Source organism: Crinia signifera, chromosome 1, assembly GCF_055691185.1.
Source record: "Crinia signifera chromosome 1, ASM5569118v1, whole genome shotgun sequence".
Lineage (NCBI taxonomy): Eukaryota > Metazoa > Chordata > Amphibia > Anura > Myobatrachidae > Crinia > Crinia signifera.
The window spans coordinates 446,807,131-446,831,441 of record NC_139217.1 but is presented as its reverse complement, the minus strand read 5'-3'; the positions used below and the strand labels follow the sequence as shown (position 1 = coordinate 446,831,441).

The window sequence follows — 24,311 nt, the reverse complement described above, 5'->3', positions numbered from 1 at the left end:
ACATGTACACGCACACACAGACATTCTAGGGTTAATTTTATTGGAAGCCAATTGACCAGTATATTTTTGGATTGTGGTAGGAAATCGGAGTACCCGGAGGAAACCCACGTAATTAAGGGAGAATATACAAAATCCACACAGTTGGCACCATAATGGGAATGGAACTCAGGGCTGTGAGGCAGCAATGCCAACCATTACACTGTCGGAGCAGCTAGGATGGAGATTAATAATAATTAGGAGCTTACTGTCACCTTCAGAATTCTAGAGGGAGTTCAGAAAGTGCTTCCGCAGTGACTGCGTTCTAAGCAAGTCGCACAGGGAGGGGCTGGCAGTAGGCAGACAGGGGCTGGTGCATGGGGATGCCCACAAAAACGGTGCAAACACTGCAGAGGAGCCCTGAGATGGTGCTCACTGCGTTGGGACTTTCCGAACTCCATATAAAAGGGATTTACCCCTCTACAAAATGTGAGTTTTCTTTTATGCCTGAACACCGTAGTTCCCAACGTTTCTTTAATCACATTTGCATTTATTTTATTGGCCCCTCTAGGCCAAATAACTATTCTTATGTACCTGTCATCCATAGGTTATTTATATATATCGTGGTAGACAAGACTCCACACCATTCTCCCCCAAGTAACGTTCTCCACTTGTTCCAGCAGAGCTGGTTTAGGTCTTGCTGAAGACTAATCATGTGGGAAGAATGGATTTTTTTTAAATGTTTGATGATTCAAATGATCCTTTTTTATGTATTTAGAGAGGCGAAGAAAAGTTACCTTTCTAACCAGCTCTGTTTTACTATTAGATTATTGATCATGTGTGCGGTATAGCAGGTCGGCAAAGTCTAGGCCACAGGTTCTCAAAGTCGGTCCTCAGGACCCCACAGAGTGCACGTTTTCCAGGTCTCCTCACAGAATCACAAGCGAGATAATTAGCTCCACCTGTGGATCTTTTCAAATGTATCAGCGAGTATTGAGTGCACTGAGGACCGAGTTTGAGAACCGCTGGGCTAGGCTGATCCTAAAAGGTCAACACACACAAGGTCGACAATGGAAAAAGGATGAGGTCGACTCGGAAAAAGGGTAGACACATGATAAGGTGTCATTGTCAATACCTGGACAAGTAGAGCCCAAATTAGTGTACAGGTATGGGTCGACTTGTCGACATTAAACAGGTCAACAGTCATTAGGTTGACCAATATTGTTTGACAGTCCAAAGGTTGACACTCCAAAAAGGTCAACATAGACAATAGGTTGGTACAAGCAAAAGGTCGACATGGAAATGGTCAAAAATTATTTTTTTAAATAATTTTTTGGGTGACTATTCTGACAAATGTCGACATGAACACCGTATAAGTGTACTGCTTCGGGCACGGTGCCTCACTGCACTCGGCACACTGTTATATCGTCCCCTTCATGTCCACTGGGATGGTGAAGTACAAGTCCTTTATTTGGGAAAATATTTTGAAAAAACTCATGTCGACCCCTCTCAGTCAACCATTTTTTATTTCAACCTTTTGTCTGTCAACTTAACGTTGACCTTTTGGTGTATCGAATGTTGGCCTTTTGATCTAAAGTGGTCAACCAAATGATTGTCAACCGTTTTACTGTCAACGCCTCCCTATTGGCTGTGTATCTAAACCCTGTAGATCAGTTAGGCCACACCCACACAAGACAAGAGAAGGGTTGCACAATTTCTTGAAGGACGATTCATCGCATTATATGAAAGTTCCTGTGAGAAACCTCTATAACTATTTGGTGGGAACTGTAGCATTTCATTCATTGGATGACCTTAGGGGATATTTGGTGTTTCACCCTCCCGGCAGCCAGCAATCTATGCCAGGATACATGTTGTACTGACTCATGTAAGAACACCTAGATATCATTATTATCGTCTGTTTATCATTACCCGCGCTACAATTACTCATTGTTTATATATTTAAAAAAAATTCATTATTATTATTAAATGAAAAACGTGTTGTTCTCGGTACTAAGCGAATACGCATATCATCTCGCTTGTAATATTTAATTACTCTGTTTATTCAGATAAATGTAATTATTGTACAAAAGGTCAGATAAGTTTTTCCAACAAAATATTGCTCTGATCCTGATAAGTACCATAGATACACGTTCCGTAGATGAAACGGTCTTTAAAGAACTCGTATGGCGTAATTATGAAATCAGATAAAAGATAAGGGCCAGATGTATCAAGCTTCAAAAAGGGATAAGGTGTACCTCCCAACATTTGCCCGGAGGCAGGAGGGACAGGTCGCGAGCCGCAGTCGTGCAACGATTTTTGGGGCGTGGCCTGATGAAAAAGGGACGTGGCCTGCACTCGCGAGGCCACGCCAACTTTTTTGCCACTGTGTGGGCATGCTCAGCAGCTTCGTGGGCCGCTGGCTATGCCCCAGCCCCCCTGGCTCCAGGAATAGGCACTGTGCACATGCGCCCAGCGTCTATTCACGGATGTCTGGGGGGGACTCCCATCTGCCCCCCCTGCCCACTGCAGGACACTGCAATCCGCGGGAGGGATGCAGGAACGTTCCAAAAAACCTGGACGTTCCCGCAAAAAGTAGGACAGTTGGGAGGTATGGACAAGGTATAGAGTGATAAACAGCCAGCCAATCAGCTCCTACCTGTCCTTTTTGCAAACTGAGCCTGTTACATCGCAGATAGGAGCTGATTGACAAAAGGTTGACATTTTATCAATTTTTTTCAAAAATGTGTACATTTGGCCCTACATTTGAGCTAAATAAAATATAAATCAAATAGCATTTACCCTCAGTTGTCTCTGTGACTGGATAAATAAAATTCAGGGGTGATTTTTTTTTTATTACCGCCATTAAGAATTTGCAGCTATAGCGCACTTCCTGTGTCAGATTTTTATTTGCAGCCCCATAGGACACAAGGCCAGAACCCCTAGAACGTCCACCCCACTGGTCATCTGAATAAATTCCTGGTGCGCGCGGGCATTGTATACAACCTGGCAAGCACTCCCTCAGCTGATCTCACCTCTGATTTCAATCTAGATTTGAAATATTCCCTTTACAATTCCAGTAATTGGGTGGGTGTACAGCGCTAGGTTTATCTGAAGAAAGTATACATTACCACATGTAAATGTAAATATATTTATTAATACAAAATAATTATTATTATTGAATGAGAGCTCTCATAAAAACATATACAATAAAATTATATATTAAAACCAATTAATTAGACAGAGGCTCTCTGATGAGAAAGGACGTTCATCTTTCAGCAGCCATTAGCAATACCATGCCGGGTATACATATACCATAAGGACTGCCTATAAATTACCTACCTTGACACCTGGACCCACTGGGCACTTATCCGGATCAGGACATATTTCATGCAGCTATACCATCAAGGAGACCTTCCATTATCCTCCAGTCTCCCCCTGGTAAATATAACGTACTGGTGCAATATATTGTGGAGCCCTTTCTCATCAGAGAGCCTCTGTCAAATTAATTGGTTTTAATATATAATTTTATTGTATATGTTTTTATGAGAGCTCTCATTCAATAATAATAATTCTTTTGTATTCATAAATATATTTACATTTACATGTGGTAGTGTATACTTTCTTCAGATAAACCTAGCGCTGTACACCCACCCAATCTCTTGTTTTCCATATTATTGGGAGAATTACACACTCCCTGTACAGCAGCTTTGTCTGTGCCTGTGGTTCTTTTCCCTTTTTTTTCTACAATTCCAGTAATTACTGCACAACCTTGTGTGCATGAGATTTACTGATGTACAGTGTTGTATACAGAACTTCATGGTCCCCATAGCAATATTTTGGAGGGATCTCTTCCCATAGAAGTGCCCATGTTCACACTATGCCAGTGCCATATTGTACTTCCGACAGTTCAAAATATGCCACATTGTAGTGCTAACAGTATAAATGATGTCGCACAGTGGGGGGTATTCAATGTCTGTCGAGCTCCTTATTTTTGTCAAGCTTTGTTGTTTTCTCGACGAGAGGTTGGTTATTTATGAGGTCGCCTATTCATTGTCTAGTTTTCTCGACTTGTCGAGCAGAGCTCGCCTGATTTGGTTTTCGGTTTGCTCGACTGTCGAGTTGAACATAACTCGACTTGTCGAGTTATTTTGGGTAAAATCTGTCGAGATAATTCCTGCGGCCTATTCAATGTCAAAGAATTCACCTGACCTCGACTGTTTGAAATCACTCTTCCCTCAAATTTAACTCGACAATTATTTCTGTCGTGACAAGGGAGTTTCTCTTGTTGCATGTTCATAAATTGTGTTAAATGTATATGCAGGATTGTACTAATGTTTGTAGTGCTTATCTTGACTTCTGTCTTTGTGATATTTTGCTAAATATTCCTCTTTTGATTAACTTTACATTTGCTGCATGTTTATATGGTATGCTTTAACCCATTATTCCATTGTCCGCATCAGTTTTCAGCTTGTATTATTACGCATTTGTTTAAATTATTCCATTTGGCATATAAGAAGTATTATCTTTTTTTTCTGCTCACCTTTCATGTTCACTGTGCTGCATTTTGCCCATTGAAAGTCTTCTGTATACATGTCTATTTATGTCTTGTTAATGACGATATAATATGACCAGAGAGACAATAAGTGAAAAGCGTTGGTTACGTAATAAGTCCGCAACCAACGTACCCTTTATACCTAACTACATGCGAACAAAGCGTAGCGCAGCGTAGCGTACCTTTTATTGTATTATGTACACCAAGAACCAATACCTTAATCAGAGATTCCTTCGCAGTACTTTGTCTCTAATCTGCGAATATACCTTTATGGACAGTGTCCGTAATATACCTTTATCGCTAAATGCGAATAACAGACACAAACCACAGTATAGAAGTAAGGAGATAAGAACTCCATAAAGAGGTTGTATTTAAGTCCCTAATGGACAAAAGGGGGGTTACAGGAATAGAAAATACAGGTTTAACAAGTGATACAATATGCTAACAATGAATACTAAACAGGCTCTGCTAAGGGGAAAGAATACAGATACAAGACACAACCAGCCAACAATACAATAAGAATAAATACCGTGAATGCAACCGTTACCCGTCTCATCAAATATGCGAAGCGCAGTCCGGTCAGAGCTCACTATCGTTCAGGGCTGAACTATAGTCCGGTAGACAGTCAGGGAAAGGTAGATGTGCCGAAGAGACTTTGGCTGCTCTGGGTCGCCTATCTTATAGGGTCAGAAAGGGGAGGTCAAAGGCCGTTCTCATTGGTCAGAGGTCGTATGTCAGGTCAGCTGTGATTGGGGGGTAAGATGATACACCTGGTTTGGCTAGGTCCAGGGGAGTGAACTTTAAGAGTCCTTTGTTTGGTGGTTTCGGCGTCAGCAGTGATAAGAACTGGTTTCATCTAGATTCCTTTGTTACATTCTTTCAACAGAAACTGTCCCTGGAATATGGATTATGTCCATAACTATCGAGCCGTGTATATTGCGAAATATTCGCAATGACCGGAATACTTCGCACAATGAACGGAACGGAACGATACTAAACATGATACAGACAGATGTGTGCAGGGCTAACTAAGCTATGTGTGGCGTTCTAAACCTTTAACTATATTTCATTTAGTGTAAGTGTGTTATTATGAATTTATGTGTGATAGTATGGCTACTCTTCTGGTCCACTTTGTCACACATACTCGGGTATGGAAACTTTATTTGCGTAACTCTGCGAACCAAAATGGCGGCCATACTATCCTAAAATGGCGTGTGTGCAACTAGACTTCCACAGTCCACCCTTTAACAGTAAATATAAAACTGTTACAATACAAAACATTTTACACGACAATACAGAAATTCATAATCCTAACAAAGAAATTGGGATCCATGAAATAAACATATAAGGGGAGTAAACCATCTGCTCTTGGCCGATCCAGGATCACGGATAAACGATGGGCAGCATTTATCGAACAATCTACTCAGGGTCACGAAGGATAATGTACAATTTTGGGATAAAAATAAAAACAAGGGAGGTTACAACATATACACGTTTTTCAGATATGGCATCCTTTGGTAGGTATTGTTTGTGACAACAGACCCTTGAACTCTTTGTTGTTTCTCTTTTTGGTATGCTTTTAAGTATGATGGTATTATCACTATCAAACATCCGGTCCTGGGTAATGTGTCAAGTTTATAGATTCTACCATGACCTAAACTGGGACGGGTAACACACTCTCAGAACTCTGTATCGTCCGTCCAATGCCTGGCAGCAGTGCGGCGGCGGTATCCTTGATTTTGAAGATAAGAACGGATAGTGGGGGGGGAGACAAGAATAGGACCCACAACAATAGAGAAAACTGAGAAAGGAAAAGATTTTTGTTAGTGATCCTTCCAACCTGTTACCAGTGGGGTGTGTCACAGTCCCTTTTGTAGCTTGTACAGGTTGCTTGACCTTAGCTGCTCTCCAGTCCTCCCGAAATGGTGCCTCTTAGCGATTTCTTTCTTTCGCCCTCGAGTGTCAGGACCTTCTGGCTTTCTGTTCCTTTGGCAGTAGGGCAAACGTACCCGAATCTCTCTCTCTGCGACTTTGTTATTGAGGTAGTGCTGGTCAACAAGATTTGGGGTGGTTCTTTCCAAAGGTCTATCAAGCAACCTGTATATGGCAAAGCAGGGGAAACAACAACATCTCCTGGTTCATGGTTATGACAGTTCACAACAGGTGTCAACAAAGTCCTTTTGCTGCAGTTTTCCAGGTGTGGATACATCACTTGCATTTGTGGTCTAGGATCTCCTTGTGGGATTACCATAACCTGTGGCTGCCCGCCAAGCAATGTTTCGATGAGGACAAATGAGGTGGAGTTCTGAGAGTGATTCTACTACTACAAAAAGAGATTATGGGGTGTACCATCAGTCCCTGAAGGTTCACACATGACTTAAACCTTTCATATATATATTTGCATACTCAAGGGTGCTTCTGGGCTGCCATATCTATACACACAAACGTCAACATATATATATATATATATATATATATCTATATATATATATAAAAATAAATAACTTAAATGCTTCTAGAGTGGACTGTACAAAGCCAATTTTGTATTACCTGCAGAGGATCCTGCTGGAGGAGGGATGTGGAGATGGCTCTGTGGGAACAGCCGTTGCAGTTTCTTTCCCCCAGACAAGTAAGGCATGATCCTGTCGTCTTACCTGTCTGTGGGCACACTAGTAATTTCGGACTAATTTTTCCACATACCTTCCCTGTCAAGACAAGTCAGGCCATGGGCTATCTCTGTCCTGACAGTTTGGCATGTTCTCAGAGTCACTGGTTTTCCTTGTCCATCTTTCTATTCCTGTCCACATCCCTTCTCCTTCCAGACTGCTTCTCCTGCAGGGGACACAAATCTTGTATTTCTATGTGAATATACTGACATTTACAGGGGGAACACAAACATTATCCGCAGAGCGCATGGCTCACCCAGCTGCCTTGCCAGCATGTTCATCATCAAGTGACACTGAATCCTCATTGAAGATGTGGGCTTTACACTTGATAACAGCCACTCTGTCCGGCAGCTGTGTGACTGTCAGGAATCTTTTAAACTTACAACGCTTGCGCCACTGGAGTGCCAGCTACTGAAACAAAACATCTGAGGCGCCATTGGGCCTAAGATCTTCTGCATTACCCCAACAAACGTACTTGGAGTCGGCATGAATATTGGCTGTTTTTTTTTTTCTCTCAGCCCGCAGTACTACTAATGAGACTGCTGTTGCTGAGTGAGACGTCCAATGGGTTCAGCCTCTACTATGCCTTTTCCATCTATTACGGTATAGCCAGTGTACAATTTTCCCCTCTCGGTGTTGTGGAAAAAAAACGAGGGAGAGAAAAAAAATGACTTACCTCTTCCAATGGGTTGTTACCACCCTTTGGGGGCATGCTGCAAAGGTCTGATTCAAACATGTCATGCAATCATATTCGTCTCGGCTCCCACTAAACTCTACCATTCCAGCAACCTCATCACCAATCCACCCTTTGTGCCTTGGCGGGCACACCTGGTAAGAGTGTTGCTGGGTTTACAATATTACCCATTTTACTGGTAACATCAATGCAAGTTCCCATTTAGTGAACTTGGCTGATGAATATTTTTCACATGTTTAGGCAGAATTTTAGGAGTGTCCAGACTATATGAGGAGCATAAACAGTTAAAACACACCCCAACACCACATTCTCAGTTTTGTTTACCAGTAGTGCTATGGCAACTACACTGTGTAGACAAGTATGAAGTGCTCAAGTAATAGGGTTTAATTGCACACTGCAGTACGACATTGGTCAGGCTGGCATCACCAGGTTTCTTACGTCACTATATCTGTCGCCCCCTCAGCAGGTCTAATATTCTAAATCACATGATCTCTTGTGTCAGTCATACCCATGTCAAAGGCTGTAATCAGGCCTGTTTCTCCTTCTTTATTATCCACATCTGTCTGTGAAGACATGGGTATTGTGATTGCACCTATTTATATGTAAATGCGTTTTACAACCCTTTTCATTCTTTGTAGAAGGGGAATGCTTGTGCATTACTTGGACTGCTTTTCACAAGATGGTGGCTGTGGTTGCCCTGGGTAACATTAGGAGCAATGCTCAAAGTTACTGGGACTTTGTTCAAGATTTACTGGAAAAATATATATTTTGACTACTCGCTTTATGGGGTACCGCATATACACAATGGGTATTTCTCTGCTGGGAGTGCGACAGATCTTTCAAACTATTTTTCTATGATTTGTGGGTTTATGGTTACTAATGTGTCCCAGATTTCCCCCCCTCCCCCTCTTTCTTGTTCAGGCGCAACCGCAATACATCCTGAGATACCTTATGTCCTGCCTTAGGAGGATACACCAGAAGTTGTCTATCGCCAACTGCTGTTGCTGTGGATGAGGAAAGGACATAACAATAGATCATTAACCCATTGTATTGGTATTTACCCATTTGTGGGCCGTAAGGACAGTGTGCGATCTTGCAAGACCCGGGGGAGGGCTTGGTGGCTCTCTGAGGTTTCTGGAACAGAAGAGTAGGGGAAGGAGAAAAAATTGGAAAAAGAGAGAGAGAAAAACTAAAAAAAAAGTAGAAAATATTTATGACAGTAATGTGTACATTTATTTTCAACTGGAAATTTTTCTTTTATTTTTTTTTTTATGACACCAGGATTTAGCACTATGGGGGAATTGGCTCTCAACTATTTGGTTCTTACCCTTTTCAACTCCTGTTCTGATTTGTAAGCCCTCCCTTTCTTTCTGTTTCCCAGTGTGGTTGTGACTATGGGCTGTGTCTAGGGGTTTTTAGTTAAAAGTTCTCTTTTGGGAACCTTGTTATTTCACTGGGTATTTTTCCAGCTCAACCTCAGATTTCAAATGGTGAAGCTGTACTTTGGGGCGCTATACTTTCTGTTTTTAACAGGGTTTCTATTGAAGCTATGGTTGCCATTGATCCTGTGTCCTTCCCATCTTTAGTTCAAAGGGAACTCGGTATTTGTGCTGTAGTTTTTAGCTACCTTAGATGGATTTGACTCTATGACAGTGGAATACAACATTAGCCTCTGAGGACTGTCCAGCATATCTTGCACTTCTTGTGTAAGATTTCTAGGAGTGTCCAGAAATACCCCATCAGGGGTGCAATAGATGACACATCCCATTTTACATAGTAAATCTCTACCCAGGAGGTTAGTCGGGGCCGCTGCAGCCAACAGAAAAGAGTGTTTGGTATGCAGAGGCCCGCTTGTAACATCTGCTGGTTTCGTCAGTGGGTAATGCTGTATTTTTCCTGTTACCCCAATTGCTGCTACTAATTGCTTGGCACAACCTAGATCAGGAGGGAATGTTGTTAACGGGTTTGATACAAAAAAAAAAACTTTATATTTAAACTATTCCACTTACCCATATCTGGGGCTCCTCCCTCAGATATTGTCTTATGTTACCTGGATGTGGGGTGTATGTGTGTCCTACTCCCTGTTTGCATATATGTGTCATGCTTAGGGCGGCGTTGGCTACTAGGTGGGGCTATGGCTATGTGTTGAGACCTACCTGTCTTCTCCCATTGTGTCTCCCAGTTACTTACATATGTGTTATGTTTCCTATGGTTACTTACCCTGCAATGTCTGGCTATGTGTCCTTTGTTTCCACATTTGAAACATACCGTTTGGTTTTGTCTTTCTGTCCTAAATCGTTTGTCCAGATCAACAGCAGATTTCTTTAAAGTGTGTATTGACATCTGTCTGCAGTTGGGTTCTATGTTGGTTCTCAGATTTTCCCTAAGACCTTGTATCAGCACAGAGACAATCCCTCCCTTAAGATGTATGTTGTTCCTGGGGCTGGGGATACCAGAGTGTTTTGGCAACGCCTGTAAAGCACGGTTGAAATATCCGCTGGTGGACTCACCATCTTTCTGTGTGATGGTGAACCCTAGGGTATTTTCAACTGTCACTGGGAAATATACACCCAATTGTATATTTATTAGGCGTATATTTTCCTGGTTGCCCTGTTCAGTTAAAATCTGATCGCCCTCCACACCACTGTCTCGAATGAACTTCTGGACATCTATGTGTGAAGGGAGGCAAGCTCTCAACATGTATCGCCAATCCTTATTGGTGGGCTCATCTGAATTTCCTCGCTCCCTTACAAATTTCTGACACTTTGCCAGATCTTTGCTGGGATCAGGGAAATTTTTGATGATTGAATGACGTTCCAATCGTGTCCATGTATTGTGCATGTCACTATCCTTTACAGGCATTACCTCATCCCCGCCTCCCCGTCCACAAGGAGGTTCCACTGTGTGCAGAGGGTGGATCTGTATCCCCCCTGCACCATTGGACAACATCCCAGGAGCAACTATCTCTGTGCTGTGTTGTGTGTACTTACCTGTGTCTCCAATCGTGTTCCTGGCATCAGCCATCTCCTCGACCAGAATGGCAGCAGCAGCTTGGGCTGTCTCAGCCTCTCTCTCCTTTCTGCTAGCTTTGCAAGGGATGGCTGATGTCAGGAATCTCCCTTCTGGATCTGTATCTTGCTTATAGGGGGTAAAAACAGCGTACAAGTTAGCAATGGATACATTATTACTCATGTTTTTTTTATGAGTCATTAACCCCTTCGGCACATATGGGGGTGGGGGAGCTGATTCTATTGTGGCAGCGGTTGCATTTTTATTGTGGCTGATTGCATCTGGTATTGTCAGACCTCTGATTCCCCATTGTTCCTGTCCTTCCTTCTGCCACAATTTAAGAATATCTATATGCTTCACTCTCTCCTTAGGACTGGAGAGCAGGCATATTTCATCTTTTACTGCCGATAAGATTTCTGGATCAAAGCTACCAACGCTGGGAAATTCTAACTTGCTGCCTTGTGTCATTCTTCTCCATTTATTTTGATAAACAACTGCGAGTTCACCGTGCTTCCTGCACATAATGAAAGCCGCCGACCCTTTGGGTCGACTAGATTCCTCCCTAACTGACTCGGTATCCCTGTGTGACCCGTTATTACCCATAATTACAGGAATAAACGTTCACAGCTAGCAGAAACCGGAGGGCCGTTTATCAGTGAGTCACTCCCAAATCACTCCTTCTCCACAAAATGGCACTATTCCGCAATCAAGCGTGAAGCCCACTATGCGAGGTAATGTACTCAATCACCAAGTCTTTCAACTAGTAGCGAACTGCTAGCCAAATTGCAAGGTGCGGCAGTTTTTCCAGTTCACAGCAAAACTTGTTTTTCCTGTACCCCCAAAAACTGGTATTTCTAAAGTAGCTAATCGGATCACTGGGTTCCGATGTATCTCTTGTACCCTCCCAGTGGATCAAAATAGGTAGTTCCACGGAAGGGGCAGTTCCTATGGGCACGTCGTCACGTGAACCCGGTCCTAACTGGACTGTCCTACACTGGCTACACTGCGCTTGAGTCGTGTCTTCACACACCCGTTCGCCTCAGTTATTTTTCACACTGGGCGCTGGTTACACCTTGGTCTTATGCATATATTTGAAATATTTCTGTACAGAAAATCTTCCCAGGCTGGTAGCTTTTCACTAGATACTTATGCAGGTATAAATCCCTTATAATACGCTATAGGAATCTATTAAAATAATGCTTGAGTTGCTTGCTTAATGAGAAAATGAACAAAAAGAAAAAAAACTTATTTTCTCTTTATTTAATCACCACCTTATCCACAGTATATTGCTATACTGTTTAAATAAAGCTAGTGGTTCAATACTGTTCACCTTTGAGTTCCTATGTGTGCTGCATGTGCAGTACCAATGAACAGCCACGTGTGTACATGCGTTGTTCACAGGCCGCCGATGAATCGGCCACCCACGTGTTCTATAGTGTATTTGCAAGGTTGCACTCGGGTTTCGCTATACGCAGTAATTGCGCCTAAATGTGGAATAAATCCCTTAACTCCGTCCGAAAGTTACGTATCAAGATGCGAAATAAATCCCGCACTTAATCCGTAAATCACGTACAAAGATGCGAAAATTTCCGATACGGGCACGTGCGCGCGCACCTTGCGTAATACACAATAGACGCTTTACGTTACTGCAAAAGGCCTAGGACTTGTCGCCACGTGGCGGAGTCCCTGTTTTTGCAGTAACTAACAATAAACAGTTATAGTTTTGCACAGAGGGGATCCTCTATGTACTATAATAAACACAGACTCCACGTGTGCGAACCTTATCGCACGTGGTACATATACTGTAATGAACAAGCAACTCAAGACACTATACCCCGTTAAACTACTTGTGGCAGGCAGAAGTACAGTTTACTAAACACTTAATATATGCTTTAAAACACGTGGCTTTCACTTATTGTACTCCGGGTTCAGCGCTAGCACTTCCCGAACCCCGCACCGCCGCGGACCCGGCCTATCCAGCAATGGAAACAATAAATACTTCCACCCTTTTGCTGGTATAGGTCAGGTCGCACGCCTGGTACTGAGTTCTGGAATGTGGAGCGGACGGACGAGCCCTCAATTGTTAATGACGATATAATATGACCAGAGAGACAATAAGTGAAAAGCGTTGGTTACGTAATAAGTCCGCAACCAACGTACCCTTTATACCTAACTACGTGCGAACAAAGCGTAGCGCAGCGTACCTTTTATTGTATTATGTACACCAAGAACCAATACCTTAATCAGAGATTCCTTCGCAGTACTTTGTCTCTAATCTGCGAATATACCTTTATGGACAGTGTCCGTAATATACCTTTATCGCTAAATGCGAATAACAGACACAAACCACAGTATAGAAGTAAGGAGATAAGAACTCCATAAAGAGGTTGTATTTAAGTCCCTAATGGACAAAAGGGGGGTTACAGGAATAGAAAATACAGGTTTAACAAGTGATACAATATGCTAACAATGAATACTAAACAGGCTCTGCTAAGGGGAAAGAATACAGATACAAGACACAACCAGCCAACAATACAATAAGAATAAATACCGTGAATGCAACCGTTACCCGTCTCATCAAATATGCGAAGCGCAGTCCGGTCAGAGCTCACTATCGTTCAGGGCTGAACTATAGTCCGGTAGACAGTCAGGGAAAGGTAGATGTGCCGAAGAGACTTTGGCTGCTCTGGGTCGCCATCTTATAGGGTCAGAAAGGGGAGGTCAAAGGCCGTTCTCATTGGTCAGAGGTCGTATGTCAGGTCAGCTGTGATTGGGGGGTAAGATGATACACCTGGTTTGGCTAGGTCCAGGGGAGTGAACTTTAAGAGTCCTTTGTTTGGTGGTTTCGGCGTCAGCAGTGATAAGAACTGGTTTCATCTAGATTCCTTTGTTACATTCTTTCAACAGAAACTGTCCCTGGAATATGGATTATGTCCATAACTATCGAGCCGTGTATATTGCGAAATATTCGCAATGACCGGAATACTTCGCACAATGAACGGAACGGAACGATACTAAACATGATACAGACAGATGTGTGCAGGGCTAACTAAGCTATGTGTGGCGTTCTAAACCTTTAACTATATTTCATTTAGTGTAAGTGTGTTATTATGAATTTATGTGTGATAGTATGGCTACTCTTCTGGTCCACTTTGTCACACATACTCGGGTATGGAAACTTTATTTGCGTAACTCTGCGAACCAAAATGGCGGCCATACTATCCTAAAATGGCGTGTGTGCAACTAGACTTCCACAGTCTACTTCTGGTTTGATCAAACACCTATGTTTAGGTCCCTTGTATACATGCTGGGGCAGAATTACTCAGGATACAATGTTTGTTGCCATTCTTTTGTTTACTTCTACAATGCAATGCATTGCAATTTACCTCAGAGCTCTCATTCCTGTACTGAGACTTCAGGGAGATACCAGCATTGTGCAGTCTGCTGATTTGGAAATGGTTTTTATAATTGACTATAAAAATGAAGCCTATCTCTGACAATTGCCACTTTCCTCTCTAGGGGAGAACTCGACTTGTCGAGCAGGGAAGAACTCGACTTGTCGAGCAGATGAGAACTCGACTTGTCGAGCTAAATATTCATGTCGAGCAAAACGAGAAAAACAAATGCTCGACAATTCGGACTGTCACTGGTGGGATTGAATACCCCCGCTCTAGTGCACATTATGCCACAAGGCAGCGACCAACCCCCTCCTAAATGTATGTATACCATCTCTTTCTGGGGCAGTCCTAGGGCAAGATGTATTAGGCTGAAAATGCGGTAAAACACCCATTTTACCGCATTTTCCTATGTATTAAAACCTGGCCGCACTGATTCTGCATAGTAGGGTATCGCTACCTTTGGGTGGCGATACCCTATAGAAGCCTGTGGGCTTCTTTTCGCGGCCGCCGCCTCGCCGACCCCCCTCTCCCCCTCCCTCCAGCTTACCTTCTTGCAGGTCCTCCTGGACCCCGGAAGATAAGCCCTTCCTCCCCCTAGCAAGGCAGCCAGACGTCCTTCCGGCTGCAGGGGGGGGGGGGGGGGGGGGGAGGAGGTGCTGGGGACAGCCACACTGAGCTGTCCCGGCTGCAGGGGAGCAGTAGGCGGCTGGGAGGTGACGGAGACCCCCTGCACACCACGGTACAGGTATCCCGGGGGGCCTCCGTCACCGCACCGCGATGCCAGCCGCATACGTTAGTACATATGCGCTGGCATCGTGGTGGGGGCGTGGCGAAGGGTGGCGATGTATAATAATACATCCCGCCCCTAATCTTGGACATCAGATGCTCCATAATTGATTTATTTTCTAAACCATAGCAGTACCCTAGTTCATGTTATGCCCTTACCCCCCGCACCTATAGTAGCTATACCCCTGTATATTACACATGTAACTGTGACAGGGAAGGTGGCCCCCTTTCAGCTCTGGGCCCTATGGCAGCTGCAACCCCTTCACCTGTGACCTACACCCTTGCTTAGCATGCAATTTCAGGAACTTGGTAGAACACTATATGAATTTGTTCCGGGTCCCAGAAGTCTCTGGGCCCCATAGCAATGACACCCCTTGTACCCACTAGCTATGCTCATTTATATTCAGACCCCAGAAGGGGATTTGAATATAAGATAACATAAAATATTCCTCATTAAATGTTCTGGTTTCCACTCACTGGCTTATACAGTATATGTGCAAACACAATACTTTTTTACATATATTGAAATCCTTGTATGCCACTATATTTATATACAATGATATACATGCTGCTGTCCATCTCCATTTTTTCCCCACAAAGACGAATGCTGCGGTTGGAAGGATTTGTGCTCGGTAGTTTAGGAGATTAGCACAAAACTGACCTTGGATATTGAAAACAAAAAGATTAGTATTTATTAGGCAAGTAATAAATTAGTAAGAGGTAAAAGCAGAGGGATTTGTGTATGTGTGAGATTAATTCTCATGTACTGGGAGCACTTAGACCAAACACCTGCTCAGAATCCTGGACATGTTTCGGCCCAACACAAATGCTGAGTTTAGTTTTTAAATATGAAAGTACAGGATGATTGATGTGATAACTGGCAGCTGTCATGTCTCTCTGTTTGTACAGGTTTCTGAGTCTGGGAATAAGGACAGCTGGAGGCCAAGATTCACATGAACCAGACAGAAAACTATTTCATGAATCCCTCTTTGACAAAAGTGGCAGTTACTGGTAGTTGGTAATTTTGCAGAACCTTTGCTGTCTTGCTGCATATATGCAGTAGCTCTTAGTGGGGTAGTCAAGGCTTGGAGAGAGATAAAGTATCAACTAATAAGACTCTAACTTTTTTTTTTCAAACACAGGGCGATGCTCTATTCTCCGCTGCCCCTCACCCCCCCCCTCCGCCGGCTACCGCAACAATACTTATCGTATATGCTCTAACATATGCGATTAGTATAGCAATGGGCAGCTCTTGATATAAGAGCAGCTGAGCGGGTCCCCAGCGGCTCCCCCTCCCTCCCTTACCCTGCTGCTGCGGGTGGGCTCTGCCTCCTCCTCCCTGCACCGGAAGAGGATGTACAGTGCAGGAGGTCACTGGTCCTGGCAGCACAGCACTGTGCTGCCCGGATACAGGTGAGGGGGGTCTGTGTGGGGTTGTCAGGGTCAGTGTGGGGCGGTGGGGGTCTGCGTGGGGCGGCACTGGGTTGTGTTAAGAAGCCCATAGGTTTCTATGGGGTATCGCCATATCGCCTGGCAATACCCCCTGCAGCAAAAACCCTGTGTGCAGGTTTCCCTGCATATCAAAATGCAGTAAAAACCCAGATACAGCAACTGGGGGTTTTTTTTACCACATTTTTGCGTTTCGTCCACAACCTTTAAGGGGTAAATTTACTAAGATGTGAGTTCTATTGAAGATGGGATGTTGCCATGGCAACCAATCAGATTCGACTTCTTATTTTTATAGCACCTTCTAGAAGATAATAGATAGGATTTTGCCCATAGCAACTAATCAGATTCTATCTTCAATAGAACTCCCATCTTAGTAAATGTACCCCTAAGATTGTAGTTAGGGGGTCCAGAGGGGGTGACACCAAAACGCCGGCTACCAGGTGTTGCATTCTCTGGCATCAGCCAACTACTGCCACAGAGGTGCAGTGTAGGCGCTAGTCTCCTTGAGTAACCCAGCATCTCCGGGGATCTGCCCCAGAGGTGAAGTGTACAGTGTAGGCGCTAGTCTCCTGGAGTAACTCAGCATCTCCGGGGATCTGCCCCAGAGGTGAAGTGTTCAGTGTAGGCGCTAGTCTCCTGGAGTAACCCAGCATCTCCGGGGATCTGCCCCAGAGGTGAAGTGTTTAGTGTAGGCGCTAGTCTCCTGGAGTAACCCAGCATCTCCGGGGATCTGCCCCAGAGGTGAAGTGTTCAGTGTATGCGCTAGTCTCCTGGAGTAACCCAGCATCTCCGGGGATCTGCCCCAGAGGTGAAGTGTTCAGTGTATGCGCTAGTCTCCTGGAGTAACCCAGCATCTCCGGGGATCTGCGCCAGAGGTGAAGTGTTCAGTGTAGGCGCTAGACTCCTGGAGTAACCCAGCATCTCCGGGGATCTGCCCCAGAGGTGAAGTGTTCAGTGTATGCGCTAGTCTCCTGGAGTAACCCAGCATCTCCGGGGATCTGCCCCAGAGGTGAAGTGTTCAGTGTAGGCGCTAGACTCCTGGAGTAACCCAGCATCTCCGGGGCTCTGCCCCAGAGGTGAAGTGTTCAGTGTATGCGCTAGTCTCCTGGAGTAACCCAGCATCTCCGGGGATCTGCCCCAGAGGTGAAGTGTTCAGTGTAGGCGCTAGTCTCCTGGAGTAACCCAGCATCTCCGGGGATCTGCCCCAGAGGTGAAGTGTACAGTGTAGGCGCTAGTCTCCTGGAGTAACCCAGCATCTCCGGGGATCTGCGCCAGAGGTGAAGTGTACAGTGTAGGCGCTAGTCTTCTGGAGTAACCCAGCATCTCCGGGGATCTGCGCCAGAGGTGAAGTGTTCAGTGTAGGCGCTAGTCTCCTGGAGTAACCCAGCATCTCCGGGGATCTGCGCCAGAGGTGAAGTGTTCAGTGTAGGCGTTAGTCTCCTGGAGTAACCCAGCATCTCCGGGGATCTGCGCCAGAGGTGAATTGTTCAGTGTAGGCGCTAGTCTCCTGGAGTAACCCAGCATCTCCGGGGATCTGCGCCAGAGGTGAATTGTTCAGTGTAGGCGCTAGTCTCCTAGAGTAACCCAGCATCTCCGGGGATCTGCCCCAGAGGTGAAGTGTTCAGTGTAGGCGCTAGTCTCCTGGAGTAACCCAGCATCTCCGGGGATCTGCCCCAGAGGTGAAGTGTTCAGTGTAGGCGCTAGTCTCCTGGAGTAACCCAGCATCTCCGGGGATCTGCCCCAGAGGTGAAGTGTTCAGTGTAGGCGCTAGTCTCCTGGAGTAACCCAGCATCTCCGGGGATCTGCCCCAGAGGTGAAGTGTTCAGTGTAGGCGCTAGTCTCCTGGAGTAACCCAGCATCTCCAGGGATCTGCCCCAGAGGTGAAGTGTTCAGTGTAGGCGCTAGTCTCCTGGAGTAACCCAGCATCTCCGGGGATGCTGGGAATGCACTTAGAGTAATGTCATCGGCATTTCTTAAGACCTCTCTCTTTTATGTTAGGACACTCCCCATTTCAGGAGCGAGGGAGGTATATAAAGTATACATTGTATGTCACCAGACCCCCATGATGCCCCTGGGCCTTGGCCCGTTGCTGACAACTTTATACAATAAGGTTGCAACAGATCAGCGTCCTTGCAAAAATGGTTTTCACTTTCTGTTATGACAACTTTTTGCACACAAAGGAGTAATTTGGTTCTGTGAGTGACCTCTAGTGACCTCATAGGGGTGAGGAGTAGTTAGCTTTATACTATAGAGAGAGAGAGAGAGATGGGCATTCATGTTATGCATAAATCAAGTGCAGGTGCTTTACTTTATTCTATAGGATTATAAATACTGTGAGAACCACAATGTCCTAGAGTGGGTTACTGGTTCCAGATGTTAAAATGTGTTCATGCAATCATCTAATAATTCAGAGATACTGTACAATGAAGGCTTGAAATCAGATGTACTGTACATTGCCATGGGCACCACTGTGAGCCATTTGTTCTGGTCTTGCAATGACATATTTCATTTACGTAGGCCTGTGAAAATGTGTCTAAAGCAAGTACTGGGAGTTGTGCTTCCAACAGCATTACGTTCAATGACCACCGCTCATCAGACCTCTGTGCTAGAATGCTCACCATATCTACATGCAATATGTAGCAGGAACATTCTACCCAGATGTATGGACAAATGCCATACCTTATACTGAGAATTGGAACTTCACTGACCTCGCATGTGTCAGATCACGTCACTGTAGTTCAAAGTAACTTCCGTCATTTGATATGTAACTAAAAACTCATACACTTAGGGCAAGAGTTGCAAAGTGCCAGGTTCAGAAACTTATGGAATCGTTCAAGCTTATCATATTCCTGAACCTCCACATAACCTCCAGTAATATTCCGAACAAAAGCAATAGGTCAACATGGAAAAGGTGTGTACCGCCTCCCCTCACATGCTTCGGGCACACTATTATAACCCTTCTCCATGTCCTCCTGGATGGTAAAGTATGCAAAACCACCTTTTTTGGAAAAAAAATGTGAAATGTTCGTGCCAGCCTTTCCCATGTCAACCTATTGCACGTGTCAACCTTTTGACCATATCTACCTAAGGTATCTTGGTCTTTTTCCTGTATCATCATATGGCCTGTTGACCTATTGGCTGCATACCGTCTTAAAAGTAAAGAGTTGTAAGCGATGGGATCTATTCAGGCTGCTATATAAAAAAAAAAAATCATGCACATAGTTTAAATGGGATCACTTTGATTGGTCAGAACATGAGAGTTTACCGCATTCTGACCAATCAGAGCGGTGCTATTCATTCTCACGAGAGTGTACATGAAGGAACTCTCAGGCCTGGACTCTTGTACCCCTGTTTTTTACACTACCGACCCAGGCTTAGAGGTTTAGGGCTGCCTAACATTTGGGAAGAGAAATGTGCAGTGCTAACCTTATACAAAAGATGCCTTGTTTTCTATAAGAAGAAATGACACAGATGTTCAGTCACTATTCTACTTTTTTTTCACAATTGTGTATAGATTGCGGTGGTGTTACCTTTAGTAAATCTGCAAAATGCAGTGTAAAAAATAAAGCTGCCTAACATTTTAGGGCTACTGTACATGCAAAAGCCGCCAGTATTTACCCTGCACAGAAAAAAATATAAATTTATTTGCCCCATTGCAACATGGTTTGTTCCAGATACAAAGTTACTTTAAAACGGTTAAAATGGAGGGTCCTACCCGTTTCAGACCCGGTATTTTGGCATCAAAATCGGGTCTGAAACGGTATTTAGGACTCAGCCAACGAGCGGACTCAGCGCAGTGAATATTTAATGAGTGCTCATTAAATATTCACTGCGTTTCACCCCCTGGAGCCCCCTGCCCCCCCGCGCGCGGGTTAACACACACACACCCTAGGGCTAACACCCCCCCAATGTGTTTAAGAACCCCCCCCCCCACCTGCGTTGAGGATCCCGGCAGTATGTACGGATGCGCTTATAAAAAAAGGTGTCTTTCGGAAAATGGCTGCCTCATAGGAAAACCTGTTCAAAAAAATGTCTTTCGTATGGGGGCAGCCATTTTCTGAAAGTCATTTTTTTTTTATAAGCGCATCCGTACATACTGCCGGGATCCTCAATGGGGGGGGGGGGTCTTAAGCACATTGGGGGGGGGGGGGGGGTGTTAGCCCTAGGGTGTGCGTGTGTGTGTTAACCCACAGGTTGTGTGTGTGTGTTAACCCGCAGGGGGGGAGGGAGGGGCGGCCTAGACCGGACTGGCTTTGACACTGTATTTGGAAAGTTTCCAAAAACGGGTCTGCCAGTGTCAAAAAAAGGCACTTAAGCGGTAATATACCATTAAAGAGATGCGGTGTGATAGGGGTTTTACCTGGCAGACCCATTTTTGGAAACGTTTTCAAATACAGGGTCAAAGCCAGTTATGCGGTCTGAAAGCAGCATTATCTTCTTGATGATCTGTGAGAAGGCGACAGGTAGAGGAACTGTGATCTGTGAGAAGGCGACAGGTAGAGGAACTGCGATCTGTGAGAAGGCGACAGGTAGAGGAACTGTGAGAAGGCGACAGGTAGAGGAACTGCGATCTGTGAGAAGGCGACAGGTAGAGGAACTGAGATCTGTGAGAAGGCGACAGGTAGAGGAACTGTGATCTGTGAGAAGGCGACAGGTAGAGGAACTGCGATCAGTGAGAAGGCGACAGGTAGAGGAACTGTGATCTGTGAGAAGGCGACAGGTAGAGGAACTGATCTGTGAGAAGGCGACAGGTAGAGGAACTGTGATCTGAGAAGGCGACAGGTAGAGGAACTGTGATCTGTGAGAAGGCGACAGGTAGAGGAACTGTGATCTGTGAGAAGGCGACAGGTAGAGGAACTGCGATCTGTGAGAAGGCGACAGGTAGAGGAACTGTGAGAAGGCGACAGGTAGAGGAACTGCGATCTGTGAGAAGGCGACAGGTAGAGGAACTGAGATCTGTGAGAAGGCGACAGGTAGAGGAACTGTGATCTGTTAGAAGGCGACAGGTAGAGGAACTGCGATCAGTGAGAAGGCGACAGGTAGAGGAACTGTGATCTGTGAGAAGGCGACAGGTAGAGGAACTGCGATCTGTGAGAAGGCGACAGGTAGAGGAACTGTGAGAAGGCGACAGGTAGAGGAACTGCGATCTGTGAGAAGGCGACAGGTAGAGGAACTGAGATCTGTGAGAAGGCGACAGGTAGAGGAACTGTGATCTGTTAGAAGGCGACAGGTAGAGGAACTGTGATCTGTGAGAAGGCGACAGGTAGAGGAACTGGGATCTGTGAGAAGGCGACAGGTAGAGGAACTGTGATCTGTGAGAAGGCGACAGGTAGAGGAACTGGGATCTGTGAGAAGGCGACAGGTAGAGGAACTGGGATCTGTGAGAAGGCGACAGGTAGAGGAACTGATCTGTGAGAAGGCGACAGGTAGAGGAACTGTGATCTGTGAGAAGGCGACAGGTAGAGGAACTGTGATCTGTGAGAAGGCGACAGGTAGAGGAACTGCGATCTGTGAGAAGGCGACAGGTAGAGGAACTGTGATCTGTGAGAAGGCGACAGGTAGAGGATCTGTGAGAAGGCAACAGGTAGAGGAACTGTGATCTGTGAGAAGGCGACAGGTAGAGAATATTTGAGAAGGCGACAGGTAGATGAACTGCGATCTGTGAGAAGGCGACATGTGGAGGAACTGAGATCTGTGAGAAGGCGACAGGTAGAGGAACTGCGATCTGTGAGAAGGCAACAGGTAGAGGAACTGAGATCTGTGAGAAGGCGACAGGTAGAGGATCTGTGAGAAGGCGACAGGTAGAGGAACTGTGATCTGTGAGAAGGCGACAGGTAGAGGATCTGTGAGAAGGCGACAGGTAGAGAATATTTGAGAAGGCGACAGGTAGAGGAACTGCGATCTGTGAGAAGGCGACAGGTAGAGGAACTGTGATCTGTGAGAAGGCGACAGGTAGAGGAACTGCGATCTGTGAGAAGGCGACATGTGGAGGAACTGAGATCAGTGAGAAGGCGACAGGTAGAGGAACTGCGATCTGTGAGAAGGCGACAGGTAGAAGATCTGTGAGAAGGCGACAGGTACATATCCTGTTTCGGCACTGCTATTTCCCAAGCATGGACAGACTTTACAGACTGTAGTCAAATCAGCAGGAAGGATAATTATATACTGTAGTTATAGAACAGTTGTATGGAAAGCATGAATGCAGCCGAAATCTAGAGATAAACAAATATAAACAAAATACAAATAAACACTTTAAACACTTTTCTAGATATAAGGATTAGTGTGAAGTGCGGCCGGCATGTTTCGCTGTTTTGTACAGTACTGTAAGATGTATAGAGAAATAACCTCAGGTATCCAGGGCTGAAACAAGAACATCGTGTCCTGCGCCCCTTTCTAGACTATTCATCTATTTCTTGTACATTATTCAGAAAACATTTGCTGGGAGATTTATGACATGTCAGATATGAAGATGGAGGCGTGTTACTATCACATTTGCTGTGTCGCCAGGGTAAATGTTTCCACTTGCACGGTCGGGGTTGTGGTGGGGGGGGGGGGGGGGTTATGGGCTGCGGGGATCAGCCGAGTTTTCTGTTTATTATGAAGGATATCTGAAATACCCGCAACAGGCGTGTTGTGTGTAGTGTCTACTGGTATAAACATGTTACCAAATTCTATCTCTTGTTTATTACCATGGTTATATGTTCAAATTCAGTGTCAGTGGCTTGTTCTGCAACATTCTGAAATGTAGGATAGGATCCATACTACAGGATTGCCTGGAAGAATGAAGTGCTCCTGGGCTTGCCGTCTTGAGAAATATATTTAAAAAATGTGATATCCCTAATTAACTAATTCATGATCACAACAATACGTTTAATAGGGTTTGAGATGGATGGAACAAATGAATGCAGCAAAATATAACAATTTTAAAACATTATATGGTTTTCCTAGCATAAGGGTGATACTATCCCGTTTCCACCATAATCCCGGGTCTGGACCAAGGTTTTGAACACGGTTTCAATACGGGTTAGAACCGGGACACAACCCTTTACAATACGGCGCTGTATTATTCTTGGATCGGTGTTATTCACAAAGCACTTGGTTGGACGTCCTCAAGCTGGGCATACATTAGGGCGAAGTCTCCGAGAGGAGAAGTCACCCGCGATTTACACTTGAGCTGCCCCAGGACTTTCCGGCCTTTTGCATACGATATATATGCATGCAATCCCATCCAAACTGCCCGGTTCTGATGCGACCAAACCTCTTTAAAAACCCTTTAAAAAATTCTATTTATCAAAATCACGTAGGCTTCTGTCTCGACGATGACCTCCTCATTTGAGCTGAATTTTTTTCCTGCAAGCCAAGTTTTCAGGTTAGGGAACAGAAAGAAGTCGCAGGGAGGCAAGTCGGGCGAGTACGGTGGATGAGGCAACAACTCATAGCGCAATTCATGCAATTTGGCCGCAACAATTCCAGATGAGGGAACGGGTGCATTGTTGTGGTGGAAAAAATAACTAACCTATGAATCAATGTGAAATTTGGTATGGCGTTGTTTGACAGATGGTAGTACACGATTGTAATACCAATTGTCCTCAGCAACGCCACCTGTCTTCCTACACGGGTACTTATTGATCCACCCTCGTGTATAAGCGAATTCTTAGGGTATCTTCTGTGTGTGTGGTTTTTTTATGATGAGTGGTACCATCTGTCACACGTTGTAGTTTTATGGCGCCTTATATATAAATGTTCTTATTTAAACATGAGTAATTTCAGATGTTAGACAT

At 44.7% G+C, this 24,311-nt stretch overlaps 1 protein-coding gene across 3 annotated transcripts in view; it reads left to right on the top strand.

Moving 5' to 3' along the window:
* Positions 1-24,311, top strand: part of GHR (growth hormone receptor) — a 292,432-nt gene that overhangs the window by 60,274 nt on the left and 207,847 nt on the right. The window lies entirely within an intron of this gene.